This window comes from Pygoscelis adeliae, unplaced genomic scaffold, assembly GCF_000699105.1.
Source record: "Pygoscelis adeliae isolate BGI_AS28 unplaced genomic scaffold, ASM69910v1 Scaffold318, whole genome shotgun sequence".
Lineage (NCBI taxonomy): Eukaryota > Metazoa > Chordata > Aves > Sphenisciformes > Spheniscidae > Pygoscelis > Pygoscelis adeliae.
This window is the reverse complement of record NW_008825430.1, coordinates 1,982,697-1,993,942: the sequence shown is the minus strand read 5'-3', so window position 1 is coordinate 1,993,942 and position 11,246 is coordinate 1,982,697.

Genomic DNA, 11,246 nt, shown 5'->3' with positions numbered 1-11,246 from the left:
GCAGGAAGGGGGCCTGGCCTCCAAGGGGGTTGCGGGGCCAAGGGCCCGTTGCTGAGCCTGGGATTCTGCTGTGGTCCTGCGCCATGTGTAGAACTAATCCTGCCCGTGAGACCAGAGCCAGCTCAAGCAGCATAAGCAAAACTGAATTTTGCTGCCTCACACCTGACTTTTTGCAGCGGTGGGTACAATTTCAGGGTGTCATCAGGGACGTGTGGGGACGGGGGATGGGTAGGGCAGAAAGAAAGGGAGGGCAGAGCAGTGGGACCCATGGGGAGGGATGAGAAGGCTGTGTGGGGTGTTCCTAGGGGCTGTAATGAGAAATGTGTTTTTTTCTTTTTGCAGCCTGTCCTCCTCCAAGACACCCTGCCTGCCCCTCACCCTTCTCCCAGGGTCCTGGACGTGCCGGCAGGCAGGACTCCAAACCCCAGCTCCCTCCCTGAAGGGTCAATCCCCACTGCATCCCCACCCTCAGTCTCCCCAAAAAACACTATTCCCATATAAAATAGGACAGAGGAAGAGAGGCTGGGGCCAGACCTTTCAGAGCATTTTAGTTCTCCAGAACGGCTTGCCTTGGCTGCTTGTAGGAATTCATACTTCAGACTGGTGAAAAATGCCTCATTCTTTGTGTTTCTTTAGAAGTTACTCATAGGTGGACTTTGCCCGTTAATCAGCTCCTTGCTTGCCTTGCTGGAAAAGGAAGACATTTCCACAGGTACACTGGAGGCCTGATTCATTTACATGAATGCCCAACGGCTTGATAAAGGCTTCCGTGTTTCCTTGTGGGCAGAGGTACCTGGACCCCCCGCCTGGATGAATTTCTCAAAGGACTGAGCAGTACAGACAGAGTGCCAGGCGGGAACGAAGCCACGTGGGATTTCAAGCCTATTCACAAGAACTTATGGTCGAGGTATAGTGGTGAGCACCCCAAAGCTCTCACTAAAGCTCATAAGGACACGAGTGGCACCGCAGCACAAGATTTCTCTCCTCCAATGGTGGAAAATATCTTGAGTTCAGGGAAGCCACACCTGGCTCAGAGGTATGAGGTTGGAAGTGCGCAGCTATGGGTGTCTTTCACAGACAGGGATAACTTTCATTTGTGAAAGAAATTATTTGTCACCACAAAAGCTATATTTTGCACCATTCTCTGAAAAAAGCGTTGAGTTTTTCACCCTGCAGACTGTCCTACGGAAAGCAATTAAGATGCATTTAAGAAGTACGCTAATATTTTTATGCTTCCAAAATGCATTAGAAAAAAAACCAAAACCGAAAAAGCCCCACTGGACTTCATTTATACCACTTTCAAATAACGTTAAAGACCTTGACTTATACCGGTCCTTATGTCTAGGTCCTGCTAAACCACAATAATTAATCAATAATAAAAGTGAAGCCAGAAGGCCACAAATCATGCAGAATTTGTTCTCTTTTTACTACACTAATAATCAAAATCTGGAAAAGTAAAAAATAGTTAGTTGACAAAAGAACAACGGGAATACAGCTCCCACAAATAAAGATGCCAGGAATACTTTGATGAGGAAATGCATTTCAAAAGAATCTGCTGGGTGGCAAGTTGGGCTGCATGCCTTCCCTAGATAAAACTAGCTCAAGGGGAGCTTCTGCATTCCTAATTCTACCTAATATGACTCTGTTCTGCAACAATACTTGGATGACAAAATGCATAAACACTACCAATCAGTTAAACAAACACAATCGGATTTTTTCAGCTCCATATCTTGCTTCTCAGAAAGTATTTACTGTCAACACTCTTAAATTCAATCTTTTGTAATTCTAGTTAACAGAAGTTATAAAAGTGCTCATATCTAATGGTAAACACAGATTCCGCTTTTCTGGGGAAATTCCATAGTCCTTGGGGGGTGTATAAAATCCATATTTTTTGAAAAACCAGAGCAAAATTTTTAGTCACTTGCAAATATTTAAAAAAACATTTTAGGGACACGTTTGCAGCTCAAGCACCTGGAGGAGCACTCTCTAGAACCAGACTGCTCACCTGGGTTTTGAAGAAGTACCGAAAGGATGGCAGGCGGCAGCAGCCGTGCATTAGTATCATATTAAGTTTTTCAGCCATAGTTCAGTTAGGGCTTTGGAGCCAGGGGAGGGATCACAGTGCACTACCATGGGAGATGACACCAAGCACGCAGCTACAGAATTCAGTTTAACCCCACGGGACTTGGTGGAAGGTGGAGCAGAACACTTACAACTTCCAGAAAAGCTTTGAGCTACGTGTTGTTTAAAGTTAATCTTTAGCCAATAGAGAAATATTAATATATACACATCAAAACCTTTTCTACATACTTGAGAAAATGAAGTCAATGCTATAAAGTATGGATGACACATATCCTCTATTTTTCCTTTACTGTTCATTTGCAGAAGAGCACATGATTTTTGTCGTGAATGTACCAACATTTTTCTGTTTAATTTGATAGTTTTCCTGCGGAATAGGCTAATCTTCATCCATACCCGCCTTTAATAATATTTATTACTGTTCTTCTGCTCCTCAGTGGCTGACTGAACATTCTCTCTATGTCCATCTGGTGAGTACGCTTTTCCCAAAATAGTCCATGACCACTCTTTACTATATTTGCACGAGAGATGTACTATTATTATATTCACATGGAAGAAGTTAGGTGATCCTGCAAAAATGTTTTTCAGTCATATCACTTGTCCAACTTGTAAATTGATTCACAATTTGCAATGTGACATCGTAAGTGGCATGTGACAGAAGACCTAAGCAGGAAATACTTTGCAGTCTCTTAGAAATCTAGCCAGAGTTGCTGTTTAGATCCTCTGTTTGTTTGCCCAGAAGAATTAACATTTGGTCAAAGAGAATAACCTGCAGCTATTGTTACTCAGTATTCAACTTTCTTCCAATATTTAAAGCTGAATTATTGATGGTTTTAAGAACATGGCTTCTGAGATACAATTCCACACCATTAGCTGCATCGGGAAAGGAGCAGGAGCCAGCCCTGAAAGCGTAACAAGGCATGTTCTGAATGCATAGGACATGCAAAGCCACAAATGCCAGCCAACCAACATCACATGCTTAAAGCCACGTTCAACGAACCGGAATTTCCTCATGCACAATAACGCCTCTTGTGACAAGCAACTAGACTCTTGAGGAAACAGCCTTTAAAATGCATTTTCCTCTCCAGCTAAAGGAATTCTCACTACACAGACACCTTCAACAAGGTAATGCTTTGCATTTTCATTTGTTTTTACGTGCAGGTATCTCAAAACAATAATATCCACACAGAAGCCAACCGTGCTCCCTGTGATGCCAATGGAAAAAACCCTTCTTTTGACTTCACTGGGATCATGATTCGGTCATAATTGATTAATCCTCATTCCATTCCTGTGAGACAAGTGAGAGATATATAGAGATCACTTCACGCACCACTGCAGCATGGTTGTTTCTGGAAAATATCAGCTGTTCCAAAACAGAGAGGAGCCCAGCGCACAGTCTGGAACAGGATGCAATGGCCAACGCTACCTCCATCTGGAACAATACAGGAAATGCTGATAGCCAGAGTGGCATCACTGAAAATAGATTTTGGCCAGCACACAGGGATTAAGAGCCTTACTTTTCAAAAGGTGCTCTGGGACCTTTAGTAACCATAAATAGTCAGGACTTTGTATTTGTGCCTCACTGGAAAGATGGCAGCACTCGCAGTACGGTGTTTCCTCATACCATGCTGACACATTGCTTCATGACTGGATCATCTGCAGTTTTCAACAGCACTGACGTGACTTCCGAGACAAACGGAGAGCCACAGCACAGTCCTGACCCCGCTGAAGGCAAAATCACAACAGTACTTGGAACCAGCGGAACAAGGATTTCTCTCCCTGGAAATAGTCTGAGAGATCTGGCAGCAACATTTCCCATCAGATAGCAACCGTGAGATCTTTGATATCTTATGTAACTGCCATCCTTAAATAAAATGTATATCTAGTTCATCATTTTTTTCCCTGATTTAATTAGAATCTGTCTTAGTTTTTCAGGTTGGCGAAGTATTATCTTGCAATATGCTGCAGATGCTATTGCTTGGAGATTAACGTTTGCTTTTTAATTGAAGTTTTTACTCGGGACGTTTGTGGTACCCCCACACCAGCATTTAAGACCAAGAAAATAACTGTGTATTATTCTCAAAATGAGCAGCCATAGCATAATATGAAACAATCACATTCAACATATCACCAAAAACTACTGTGTGGTTTTCATTTATGTGTGAGATTTTCTGAGCTTGTTTTTAAGGAGCCTCCATCAGAGGCTCCGTCAGAACTTTGCATTTTCCAAGATAACACCTCTGTATTTTTTTTAAGTTTAGGCTGTTGAGTAGTCAGCATGTTCTTCTGCACTGGTTCCCAACCAACATTAGAAAGCAGCATTCAGCTGAGCACTAGCACGCTAAGCAGCTGGTTGGCACCACAGCAGGGCTTCTGCAGGCGGTGCAGGGATGGGAAAGAAACAGCCACAGCTCAAGGAAGTGGTGAAGACAGACCTGAAATTGGGAGGGTGAGTGGGGCCACGGGAACAGCGGTACTGTGGAAAGGTTCCAGGAAAAGAAACTGCCGCAGGAGCCCGGGGCAAAGGTGGAGAAGGAGTTACAGCAGTGCTGGGGCAGGCAAGGACGCTGTGCCTTGACGTCCAAGGCAGAGGTCTCGGGGAGGGCAGGAGGGGATGCGGAGGGGTGGCAGTCACAGCATAATCTCCGGAAAGATTAGGAACCCTTGCCTGCTGGAAAGAATGATCTCCAGTCCTAATTTAGTAACAGGAGGGAGAGTTATTACTGCTAGGAGTACTGGTGACCTAGAGCCCGAGACAAGGACCAGCCCCAGCCCAGCACAAACATAAAATGAAAAGACAGTCTCTGCCCAAAGAGTTCCCGGATTTTGCGTAGGGCAAGGGACAACGCAGGGATGCACAGGGGAGTGCACGGCAGTAGCGAGGCAATGTCAGAACGAGGAGCAGACTGCTCAGTCCAGCTTTGCAAAATCCTGCAGGCTTCTCTGCAGCTCAGCTAATTCACTTATACCTTATTTCACTTTAGCACAGCGTGGTCTCAATACAGATTGGTATCTCTGGAAAATTCTGGTTTACAATTTTAAAAAAATTACTTCAGATTAAGAAGACACTCCAAACCTGAAGTAGTACAAAGTCAGCCTATACTTCAGCCCTTGCTTTCTTTAATGGCCCTTAAACTTAAGAGGAACTGCAGAGAACATTCAAGAACTCTCCTTACGTGCAAAGAGAAGAGAAAGAAGGGAGACAAATTCCTGTGCGAACTAACAGCTTCTTGGTAAAGCCATCTGGGGAGAGCCACGTTTAGTATCTAATGGAGGGAGCATTACTTAGACCAGTTCCGCTGACCTGAGCCTTGAGAGGGAACAAAACACTGAAATGCTGTTGTATTTCATTGCCTTTAGCAGAACCTGAACGTGTGCTTACACATCTGCAGTGGCTTTGACACACTGAGGCAGGAGGACAGGCGTGAGCGGGGCCTCATCGCACATCTATCTGCAGGGCTGGCGGCAAGGGCAGATTTCAAACCTGGGCCTCAGAGAGGACATGGGAGTCCCACACAAGGAGCCTCAGGGCAATGCTCCAGTGCCTGGGGAACGTCACCATCCAGAGAAGGGAGACTCCGGGAGTAAAATGGGAGACCTAGGTATCCTCTTTAGAGGTTGAGTATTTGACTTTGTATCCGAGGCAACTGATTGGCGTGCAACATGCAAACTGCATAAACTATCCAACCCAGGAGAAATGCTAGACGTTTGCTTAAAAGGCATAACCACTTCCTTCTGCTGGATCCTAGGTTTTGCAAGGATCTGAGTTTCTGATTTAAACATAACAGAAATTGTTACCAGATGTGCATGTCAGGGCCCTGAATGCACTGACAGGCCTTAATTGCCACCACCGGCCCCCCTGCAGCCTCCCCCACGTCCCTGCCCCGGGCACAGGGGCTCATGTAAGCTCAGCCCTGGGCCCTCGGACCCTGCCCAGCGCTGCCGCGGCTTCAGATCCAGCTGTGCTGCAGCCGTGCTGTGCCTGGCCATGGACCCTGTTGACCTGGGCAGTGACCCACGGACTGAATTTCTGACTTGCCTTGGACTTGTCTCGTCCCCATGAACTTGTCTGGCCCTCTGAGCTCTCGGCTCGGGGCTGTGGGATGGGCCCCCTGCCCCGCCGGCCGTGCTGTCGGCTCCCCGTCCCTCCCTGCTCCCTGACAGCAAAGAGGAAATTCTCTAAATTCCCCTTCTAAACTCAGCTGGGTGCTACTAATTTGTATCTAACTTACAAGTTGGTGTTTCCACACTGCAGCAGATTTGGATGTTTTAGACTGGATATGGACATGAGAAATGAGCTCAAACTAAAATTAAATACCCAACTATTAAAAAAAATTGAGTGTGACTAAAATCCAGCCCTAGAAACTTCTGCAAGTACCTCCTTTATATTTTGCAACTATCTTAACAATTAGCAATCCATGGTAGCACTGATTCATACATCCCCACTTGCAGGATTACTTGACATCTAAAAAGCGTCTGAGTTGGAGTTTAGACAGCCTGACGATTATGATGAGTTTGATATCTTAGCGTTTGGCTACTCCATTTTCTGACTTTCAAGCAGTTCCACAGAAGTACGCTTCAAGCATCTGAATATTCCTCCCACATTTTTTTCCTTCTTTTTTTTTTCCATTTGTACAGTACCTACGTCTGGGAAAGAACATAACCTGTGCACCAGATGTAAAAACTTCTGCCTGCCCTTCAGCCACAGCATGTGTGCCTCACGGGGTCTAACCCACCTCCAGCCCAAATGAGGAACATATGGAGCACCATGAATGGCAGAAACAAGCCTTCGCTTTGAACTACATTCCTCCTATCAAAGGGCCCTCTGTCTCGCCTTCTTCTTCTCTGTTCCCCTGGGTAATCATGAGGAAAGAACTGAACATTTGGAAAAGCCTCCTGGGGACAAATTCATTTCTAGTGTGACTCTGCTGAAGTTAATGGTGTTGCACCATGGATTAAAATGGCACCATAATATTAAAAAACAGAGACAGCATACTACTCTGTAATTACTGTCTAAGAGAGCAAAAATAATAAAAATGATTCATTCTTACAGACCCCAAAGGGGACAGCTGACCTAGTCAGTCTAAAAGGTGAAAATAAAAGAAGGCAGCTAGAATGTAGTGATTTTTAATTTGTATATATGTATACAGATATGTATAAATGACAAATAACACCACCTCTGCACTCATTTTAAGAACAGTACGCTAGAAATATAATTTAATGTGACTGTGAGTTTTAAAAGACTGATAACAGAAATAGCTCTTAGGAAAATAGAAGGCCTTCTTTCATACTGGCATAAATTACGAATAAATTCCTTCTAATCAAGTGTTACACTGTTGTAAGCTTAATGCAAAGGAATTGGGCCCCACAGCACCAAAACGGTTATTCATGTAACACAATCAAGCACCAGGAATTGCATTTTCCCCTTCTTAAAAAAGGACAATGTTATTTTTTTAGGCAGTTAACATTTAAAGGTCATTGTTACGGGAAGGAAACATTTCTTGTATTAAGTTTAGTGAAGTTGGTAGAAACGGCGCAGTCTGTTCCTTGATGGATTTCACTTTACAATACCATATGGAGGTGTGTGAAAGACACTCTGAAGCTGGGCGATACTGTACAATATAACGGCAAAGGCAAGGCAGAGATCTGACAGAATAACTGCACGGGCTTCAGAGGCATTTGTCAGTAACAGCTGTTGTATCTCCGTCTTTCTTGTTATTTAAGCGAGCTCCATCTAGGCGATAATCCTTTCCAGCCAAAGGAGTAATATCCCGTGATGAGAACTGACCTGTCGAGGACAGGAGGTCATAGAGAAAGAGCACAACTCCAAATATTTCTGGAGATTGGCTAAAGAGTATCTCTGCTCACCTGTATCTCTCAGCGCAATGAATGATCTAGCAAATACTTCGCGGTCGTTAGTTACTCAGATGTCCCCTGGTGGTCTTACGGCCCCCTGTGCCCACAGGAACACAGCTTTCCGTTAGTGTGTAATCAATAACAAGGCTGCCACGCACGCCCTTTGTACCTGCCCTTAGCCAGAACACAAAGCCCTGTTCTCTCTAGCCGTGCCAGACACCACCATTTCCTAGAATAAATTATCTGGGGAAATCGGGTTTCGTTGTACAAACAAACCAGGCTTTCAGTTACACTGTAACCGAGACACTGGAAAAAGAACAGGGGCAGAGGGAAACTGGCTGACTGGAAATCGCCGCGCAGATTCAGCAAGCTGAGGAAAAAAGTCAGAGTTTTGAAGATAAATAAATTTTCACTAAAATATTATCTGATATATTATTTTGTTATTAAAAAAACCCAGCGGGATCCATAACAATCTATGGAGGTTTCTCTGCTTATTCATTTATAGACGAATATTCCCTTGATCAGACAGGCCCCCATTACAAGGGATGTTAGTTCCTTAGTTGATTTCTCAAGGTAGATATTAACATTGCAGTAAAAGGATCCCTCCTGTTTAAAGATATAGACATGCACAAAAACCCTAGTTCTCCTTTTCTCCTGCTACCAAGACACATGCTGACTTTTCATTAAAAATGCCACAGCTGTCAACCTCTACTGAGATAAAGCAACGAACCTAGTCATAAAGAAATGGAAAATTGCAAAAAATGTAAGATTTTAAACAAATAAAACTCGAATAATGTTTTCCTTTTGCTTCTTGGTACAGGCTGGTTATGCTGTACAGCAGACTTACTTCTTTTCCCAAGAAGTGTCCACAATAACAAGGGCTAGAAATTAATTTTCAAAAGAAAGTGGAGTATAACGAAAACACGAGTCCGCAAGCTGGGGATTTATGTAAAACATCAAATACAAAGTCTTGTGACAGAACAGTAGAAGTTATCAAGACTAAATAATTATAAAAAGAACTGTCATTTCCCACTGTTTCAAGGCAAACAAGGCTTTGCTAGTTTTAGTGTATATTCCTTTGTTCAGTCAGGAAGATCCATTCTCCACAAACTCCGTTAATTTCTGATAGGCTAAAAGGAACAACTCTTAGTTTAAAATTTAGAAGATAAGACTTCATCTAACAGTACATTATTTAACATAATGAAATCCACAGAAAAAGAAGCAAACCCTTTGAGGCTTTATCACACTACAGTAGACTTCAGAGATGCTGATTGCGAGATTGTGTTCGTACAAAAACAACACATTAATTACCTGGAGAGCCTTGAAGTGAGCAGAAAGATTGCAAGAGTGGATTATCAAGTCCTCAGTCTTGACAACACTTGGAGCTAGACCTTTTAAGTACTTGGGCACCTACTATGTATGTATGTGCTATGTGAGGCATTTAGTGGGTGTTGAAAGTCCTACTCGGTGACAATATTCATTTTTGAGTGCCTTTATTCCCTTAAAAATCACCTGTCACTTTGGTTTTTTTACATGCAGTTTGAACTTCAGTGTAACATCTACGAGAAATCTTAGGAAATTGCCACCCGGATCATGATCTCCTCCTTGACGTTATAACCCGTAGCAGGCATAAAGACATGTCATGAAAAAAGATCCAAAGCACAAGCATCATATATAAATATATATGATCTATATAATTATGTGCCACTCTGATTTAGCCATTCCCTGGAAGTGTTTTTCTATGCGGAATATGCTGATGACAACACCTAGCAAAACTGTAATTTGTGAAGTACACTGCTCACAGCATTTACAAGGGGCCCATGCCTTCAACAGAACTTATATATATGCTTAGATTATGTACATGCTTAAATGTATGGATGACTTGGGTCTATAATTAAAAGTTTAATATTAAATTAAGTTTGGTCTTTTAATGAAAAATGTCACCCATGAAACAGCAGACAAAAAAAAGAAGTATCTCCCTTTCGTTAAGGATCGTCTCATTGAATTTATGCATGAAATCCTCTGTAGACACACCTGAAACTGCAATATCCAGTGGTCAAAATGAAACATGTCTGGGGAAGAAATAAAATCCTACTTACTTCTGCCCATTTTAAAAGGGCACTCAGTAGAACAGGGATTATATGGGGAAAACTTAAGCTAAAATATATTATTTTTCGGCCTCAATGACAATTTGTTTGGCTTAGAACTAGATATTCAGGCTAAGATATTTGCATTAGGCTGTTTGGATTGAGGTAATCATTTCTATTCTGCAAGTGACAATACACTCCTGCTATAGGTCACGCAGGAGAGCAGACTGTAATTATGGCTGTTTATATCAAACAAAGGGCACTTATACTGGTCTAATATTTTTGGAGAATTGGATGCCTCTATCGCTGTTGCTGGGGTATTTTGTTTCAATTGACGTACTTGATTATCAGTCTCTATGCTTTGCTAGCGCCTGTGAGCAAGAGTCTCTAGTAAGGCTTACAAAAACCCATTGCTTTCTGAAAGGGTCCAACAAAAAATCCATTTCTTACACACAGCACGAGAGACCATTTAAAAATCATTGGCTTAGGAGTTGTGGGAAACAGTCAGCAACACAAAGACATCAGCGTCGTGGAAAGGAGGCAAATAGGGGAATAAGGACACCACCACCATTTCTGCTACAGGAAGGTCTTGGTGCCACCGGTCGTTCAGAGGAGAAGAGGCAACACCGCATCCCCACACCGCAAATCCTTCGGGCTGTTAACAACTGCTGTGGCGCTTCGTCAATTAGCAATGACAGCCAGGGCCGCAGGAGCACACGAGGGGAGGAACGGCTCAGGACCTCGTCCAGGACAACTTTTCAAGCTCATGCTGAACTTCACGTCTACTCAAGGCCGACGGGACTAACCACTGCCTACAGCACCAGGTGGGAGCACGAATATGCTGCTGAAGCAGACGTCAAACCAGAATTATTTTGGTTTACGCAGAATCCTTTAGCTGCCAAAAAGGCTTCACGTCACCTTACTTTCCTCACACAGTAGTCGACACATCTCTAAGCTTTTTTATGCCTGAAATACACGTAAATCGCATTATCAACAGCCACAGGGCTACGGCCGTAGGCGCCACGTTCACTTTACCCTTTTCAGTCGCACCTTCCTGTTCAAATATTTCAGGTATTGCCTCCTTACAATCTGCGTAGGAGCCAAGGAAAACGCCCCACAAATCTCAATGCTATTTATGTCAACGTGCTTTGTATCAAATCCTAACTTGGGGGAATCAATCCTTCCACCCCTGCGGGGCGGTGCCGCCGCGGCGGCGGCGGGGGG